Genomic DNA, 7,024 nt, shown 5'->3' on the forward strand with positions numbered 1-7,024 from the left:
CTATCGTAACAAAAGTATTCTTAAATTTTCTAATTTTCCACGCAATGTTCTTATTTTTTTCTTTCATAAGAATCTCTCCTGACAATAACAAAAACAACAAAAATAATAATTAGCGAAATCGGTCCAGCAGTTCACGCGTGATGCCGTGGCCAATGGAAATATTGATTCATTTTTATATATATATATATAGATTAAATACCATATGTTTCTAGGGCGTCGCTACGCTATCGCGCTGTATATGTCACAGTAAAGTAGTTTAATCAGAGATGTCATTGAATCTCTAGACAATTAATAATTGATATTCAATCAATTCGTATATACACGCCGACATCTGTTGCTTAAAAAATAAATTAAATGATATTTAGTACTTAGACAAAGTAGATATAGATTACAAGTATAAGGACAAATAAAATAAATAAGGATTCGTTGCGTTAATGTACTAATATTACGAGGTACTCAACTCCAAAATTGTAACGGTTAAACAACTATATAGCAGCATACACACACCATAAACATTCACAACAAAAACCTACATGTAAGCTACTAAAAACGCATTTTCTTCGGCCAAAGCTTTTTCACCTTCAGAGCTTTTTCACGTTTTTACATTGACTAACAATCTTAAACAACATCCCAATCTGTCTTATGCTGATATTTTCATCAATATTATTCGCTTAAATTAAAATACATTAATAATAATTATCTCTATGTAAGCCATGTAGTTTTCTAAAATCTAAATATAAATTCTTCGTGTCACATTGCAAGCTCCAACCAAACTCCTCCGAAACAGCTTTTTGTCTATTATTTCTCGGTAGGGCTTCGCCCACCCTTAAATTTGTTATCTTTATGATTTAGTATCAAAACGTCAAGGCAAAATACAAAATACCATCCGTATCACCTCGACGTGTGTCGTTCCACAACTGAGCGTTTTCTAATGCAGTATTTGCCGCGCACCACCACTATGTGGAACCAGCTGCCCACTGAAGTATTTCCGAACCAATCCGACTTAGGGTCCTTCAAGAAAAGAGCGTACCAATTCTTTAAAGGCTGGCATACAACGCTTAGATTTCAGCATCCCATTATTTTTATTTACAAAACTAATGATCACGAAACAGATATATCTGATTTTTTTTTCGTTTGAACTCCATCAGAGTACAACTGAATAGGTCGATCTAACACCATATTCTCGACTTTGTCACCTCCGAGTTACTAGCGGCTTATATCCACAGGACTAAAGGGGAGCGTTCCTTCCTCACAGCGTTTTGCTCGACGGTCTAAATAACCATACACTTTTTTCGTGTCCTTATAACGGTATTTGATTTAAATAATTTGATATAGTTTCGATGTATTGGCTAGCGATATATTATGTGTAAAAGTATTTTTCTTTTATGTTTAACTTTATTGATATTAATCTAATTAAAAACAGTAGGTCTTATCTGGACGGAAATCTTGGACGATAAACAATCAGATAATAAAACTATTTAACAATAGAATACCTACTCATATGATAACAGTGTTGTTTCTTAACATAGTAGGTTTTAAAAAATTTGTAAAATGTATTAAACTTTTCTCAAACCTACATAGTAATAATAAAAATAATTAAAAATTAATAAAAAGTTTGGTTCCCGATGACCCAGGGAAGTACCAGCTCTGGGGTTCTATCTACCAGACGCCAACTTAAATCTTTAATTAATTCCTGTGCACTTGAACCCCATGGCCCAAGAGTCTCTGCTCCAAATGGAACAAAATCGAAGTTGAAGCAGAGACTTATATTCGTAGACTATTTATTTTCCGCCTTCTCTGCGGCCGCCCGAGGCCAGGGAGGTGAGACGGGGTGCTCACACAAGTAGCAACCCATTTAAGAAAATGGTTTCCTGCTTAAGATGCCCAGAGATAACCAGAACAACATCATTGGATTTCAACACACGGAAGTTACAGTTCACATTTCACTTGAACATTGACCAACTGCTTACACGGCACACGTGGTTGTTCCAATTTTAATAGGTAATGATGAGCGAAGCCGAGAATATAAACGACTTTAAAACAAATGGTGACTTTCACCAGTATAATACCCAAAACAGAACTAATCTAAGCGTACCAACAACCAGGCTCCAGAAGATGAACCACTACTTGTATGGAAATTGTATTCATTTTTACAACAAACACGCAAGCGAAAAGAGAGAAATCGCTAAATAAATTCAAAGCCCTCGTTAAATGTAAATTAATCAATAAAGCTTTTTATAAATCTGACGATTATTGAAATGATCCTAATCCTTGGGATTGATTTGCTCCAGTTCAAACAATTTGTATAACTCAAAACTTAGCGATTGAAAAAAGTGGCGTTAGTTTCTTGCCAGTTCTTCTTGCCCGCTCTAAGCCATTGACTTGCGAACTAGTAGTAAATGCAAATTTAAAATCAAAATAACATCTTTTCATTTTCTTAACACAAAATAACATCTTCTTTAACATTTACCAACAGCTCATAAGAGTTATGTATGTGCGTGTAAGTTAATTTTGAGATGTTGTTTTACAACAAATCAGATTTGAATGTTGGTCTATCTAATTCATTACTTGCATCCTTTCAAAGTGGCTTCACCACTTCAAGTCCTCAATGTAGAAATACATTAGTGGACAGTTAGTTCCACGTGGTGCGCGCCTGAAACTGCCTACAAAAACACTAATTTCGGACGGATGTCACGTGACAACGACGGATGTGATACGGATTGTATTTCGTATTCTGCCTTGACGTCCGATTAACTTTAGCTGTTATTAATGGTATATGCGGTAAATAGTTAATAAATTTTTGACAAACGAGATCCATGCTTAAGTGAAATATATCTAACAGCTTGTCATAGAATTTTTTTAAATTAAATATCCGTGTATGCGGTTATGTCGTAATGCTAACAAATTATTATTAGAAATGACGTAATTGTGCTAACTATATATAATGTATGAAACGATTTGTAGCACTGACCGCCATGCCGCTTTATCAGTATTGCGAAAGTAATAAGTTCAATGTTCAAGTAATAGGTTTTAATTAACAAATAATAAAAATGGGGTTATAAGAATAATGTCTAAAAATGAAATAAAAAATTTAGGAGTGGACCACTCTTAATATTTAGAAGGATGATAGATGTTGTCCCTAGCAAAATATTATAAAAAATCACGAAAATCGGTCTAGCCATTTTGGAGAATTTTATATATTACATAAATCTTTTAGTTTCAAAGAATGGTAAAAAACCACACCACCAGCCAAATAATATGATGCAAATCTCATATTAATAATGTCGTAATACTTATATGTTATTGAGTTATTTTTAGTTAGAACTTGGCCATGCATGGGCTGTAAATAAATAAATAATTATATAATACAACTATCGATTTATACAAAAGTCTTCTTAACTGTGATATTATAATCTTTATCCTCTCACGAACATTGGTCAACTTATGTCGCATATAATAAAGCGAATACTAAGAATCTTAAAGTCAAAGTCGAGTCAAAAATCATTTATTTATATACGTATAGGTAACATAATGTACACCTGTGAACATTAAAAAAAAGAAAATTACATTAAATGCTTCTAATTTTACATTTACTGCCAGTTCTCAAATCAAGGGCGTAGAACGGAAGAGAAGAACTTAATAAACTCTCCGCCACTCTATCGCCATGTTTTTTTGCTTTACATAGTGTCTGTGAGGAGCTGCAACCATCACACCATGTTCCATATGACATCTTTAAGTAATTAATAATAAAAAAGAACAAATATTTGTCCTCTATCAGCAGTAGGCATGGTAAAATAGGAGCACGCATTATCTGGTGAGAACAACACGCAAAAACATAGTCAAAATAACTAACATCACCGCATACACGAATTCAAGTCCGACCATTCACCGCAAGTAGCACCCGTTCACGAGTATGACGCATGGCCAGCCAACGACCTCTTCGCCATATTTAAGGAAGAGAGTCAACCCGACGCATGGACGCCACAAGCAACGGAAATAACAAAACTTACCTACACTAATTTGATATGTAATTTTTTTACAGAATGGTATTAAAATGGCTTTATTATTATTATAAAGCAAAATTGCCAGAGGTATTTCTTAACCCTAACAACATACCCGCTAGCCACCAGCTTTGCAGGTGTCCACGAGCCGCGATTGCCAAATTATTCAAAAATACCCACTTGCGCGGATGCGTCCTGTTACATAAAAAGCAAGTCCTACAAGACCTACAAGCTGCCACCAATAAAACTGGGGCTGGAATCGCTTACTCTATTGTCTACGCCTATTTAGTTATAGGCTGTGTTGGATAGGCAAACTGTTAATTTAGGTAGTAAACTGTATAATCATTGTAAAACTCAAGTAGTTAAAATTAATGATTTTTTAAGTAAACTCTTACCTATCCCCTGTCGAGAAGGGGATTAATATTGGGCCCATTATTGTTTTTCATTTATTTAAATGACATACAACACTTTAACTTGCATGGACAGATTACACATTACCTGTCCACATCGTAACCCTAACTTTCTTACTAACTACTGACTGACGTGAGACTTATCTTAAATCAGCGTGATTTATGTGTCTGTTTTTCATTTATTTAAATGACATACAACACTTTAACTTGCATGGACAGATTACACATTACCTGTCCACATCGTAACCCTAACTTTCTTACTAACTACTGACTGACGTGAGACTTATCTTAAATCAGCGTGATTTATGTGTCTGTTTTTCATTTATTTAAATGACATACAACACTTTAACTTGCATGGACAGATTACACATTACCTGTCCACATCGTAACCCTAACTTTCTTACTAACTACTGACTGACGTGAGACTTATCTTAAATCAGCGTGATTTATGTGTCTGTTTTTCATTTATTTAAATGACATACAACACTTTAACTTGCATGGACAGATTACACATTACCTGTCCACATCGTAACCCTAACTTTCTTACTAACTACTGACTGACGTGAGACTTATCTTAAATTATCGTGATTTATGTGTCTTTTTTCATTTTACTTTCTATTTTTAATGTATCATCTTTTTAGTTTAGTTTTTTTTTGTTGTTCCCGTTTCGTTTTTGTCTTAATAACTGTGTATAACATGTATTTTTGCAATACTTGCCTATCTTAAGTAATTTAATACATTTTTAATACATTTTTTTCTTTACTCACAGTGGTTGCCTGGAAGAGATCGCTCGAAAGCGATAAGGCCGCCAGGTGCCTTTTGATTTAATTATTTTCTGTAGTGTAACGAAGTGTTAATAAATAAATAACCTTGTATACGGATGATACCTGTTTCCTATACGCTGCTTCATCTGTATATGATCTGTTCATGATTACTCAAGAGCAAACAGACCTTGACCGTCTATATTTGTGGTTTCAGTTGAAATTGCTAACTATCAACATCGCGAAAACCTCGTACTTAATCCACCACATTCGCCTATAACTTTAAATAATGTACCACTTATTGAAAAGATAAGCATATATATATGACAATAACTTAACGTGGACAGTGGAATGGTTCCCTTAGACCCATAGTTCGAAGCCTTCCTCGTAAAGTTCGCTTTCATATTTATAATTCTTTAGCAAAGACACACCTTCTTTACCTTATTGAAATTTGGGGATTCGTGACTAAAACTAACATATCACATCTTCTATTTGCTCAAAATAAAGTAATTAAATTGCGTTTTCAATACCCATACTTAACTACTACACAAAAGATCTACAGTGAAACAAAACTCACAAACACTAACATTACTTTCTAGACATTTTAGAGCAGTGTTGGCCTAACGGCTACAGCGTCCGACTCTCATCCCTGGAGTCACAGGTACAATCCTCGGCTGTGCACCAATGTATTTTCTTTCTATGTGCGCATTTAACATTCGCTCGAACGGTGAAGGAAAACATCGTGAAGAAACCGGCTTGTCTTAGACCCAAAAAGTCGAAGGCGTGCGTCAGGCACAGAAGGCTGATCACCTAATTATTATATTATTATTATTAGCCTATTCGATTAACAAATGGTCATGAAACAGATACAGAAATCTGAGGCCCTAGACGTAAAAAGGTTGTAGCGCCATTGATTATTACTATTAACATTACATTCACTAAAATAAAACAAATTCAGAAGCGCAGTTCACGACGCCCCCATAATCTAATTCTAGCCAACTATAGAACCAATTACGGTAAAAAAACATTAAGAGTTGGGGAGTGCGTCGGTATAATAGACTTCCACAAAATATAAAAAGTATAGACAGCCTGGTAATATTTAAACCAAGACTAAAAGACATCTCTTGAGCGATCCCAGAAAATCAGAATATCTACTTTAATGAAAGTCAACCCAAGTACTACTACGCTAAATCATCCTTGAAGCTTTTTAATGTGTACTGTGTAATAAACAGGAAAATCAATCCACTCGTTAAGTATACGGAATGGCATACCACACCGATACGGTTGGCTGCAAACAGTTTGCCAACTGGGGACGCAGCCTTACCATTATTTTAATCCAACAATTTTGGTTATATAAATCATAGTATTGTCTGTTTGTATTGAAGGAAACACTTTATATAAATCATTCAAGCCTTGACTTCTGAGCGGTCATTTCTCTCTCAACGAACTCCATTTAATTACACATCTAGTACAGTGTTGGAGTAGTGACCTGAGCGTGCGTCTCTCAATGCTGAGTACGACACAACGGCTGTGAAAGAGATTTGTATTGTATGTTACATTCTTACGCAAAGGAAACTGGCGTTACACCCAAATATCGGTGTGCCAGGTTCAGAAGGCTTGGTTATTAAGAAATTATCTTACGTTAAGTAATCTAATGTTATGACCTAGAGACTTGGTATTTTAATACCTAACTTAAACTTACGTATTATGTACCTGGAGAAAAGGCAGTGCTACCACCAAAATCGAGAAAAAACGCTGCACAAGCAACCTTTTCTCGGAACAGTTCTGGCCATTTCTGACCTAATTTTTTTGTGGATTGAACCAAGGCTACCCTGAACTAAGCAGGCACTGT

Source organism: Pieris brassicae, chromosome 13 (assembly GCF_905147105.1).
Source record: "Pieris brassicae chromosome 13, ilPieBrab1.1, whole genome shotgun sequence".
Lineage (NCBI taxonomy): Eukaryota > Metazoa > Arthropoda > Insecta > Lepidoptera > Pieridae > Pieris > Pieris brassicae.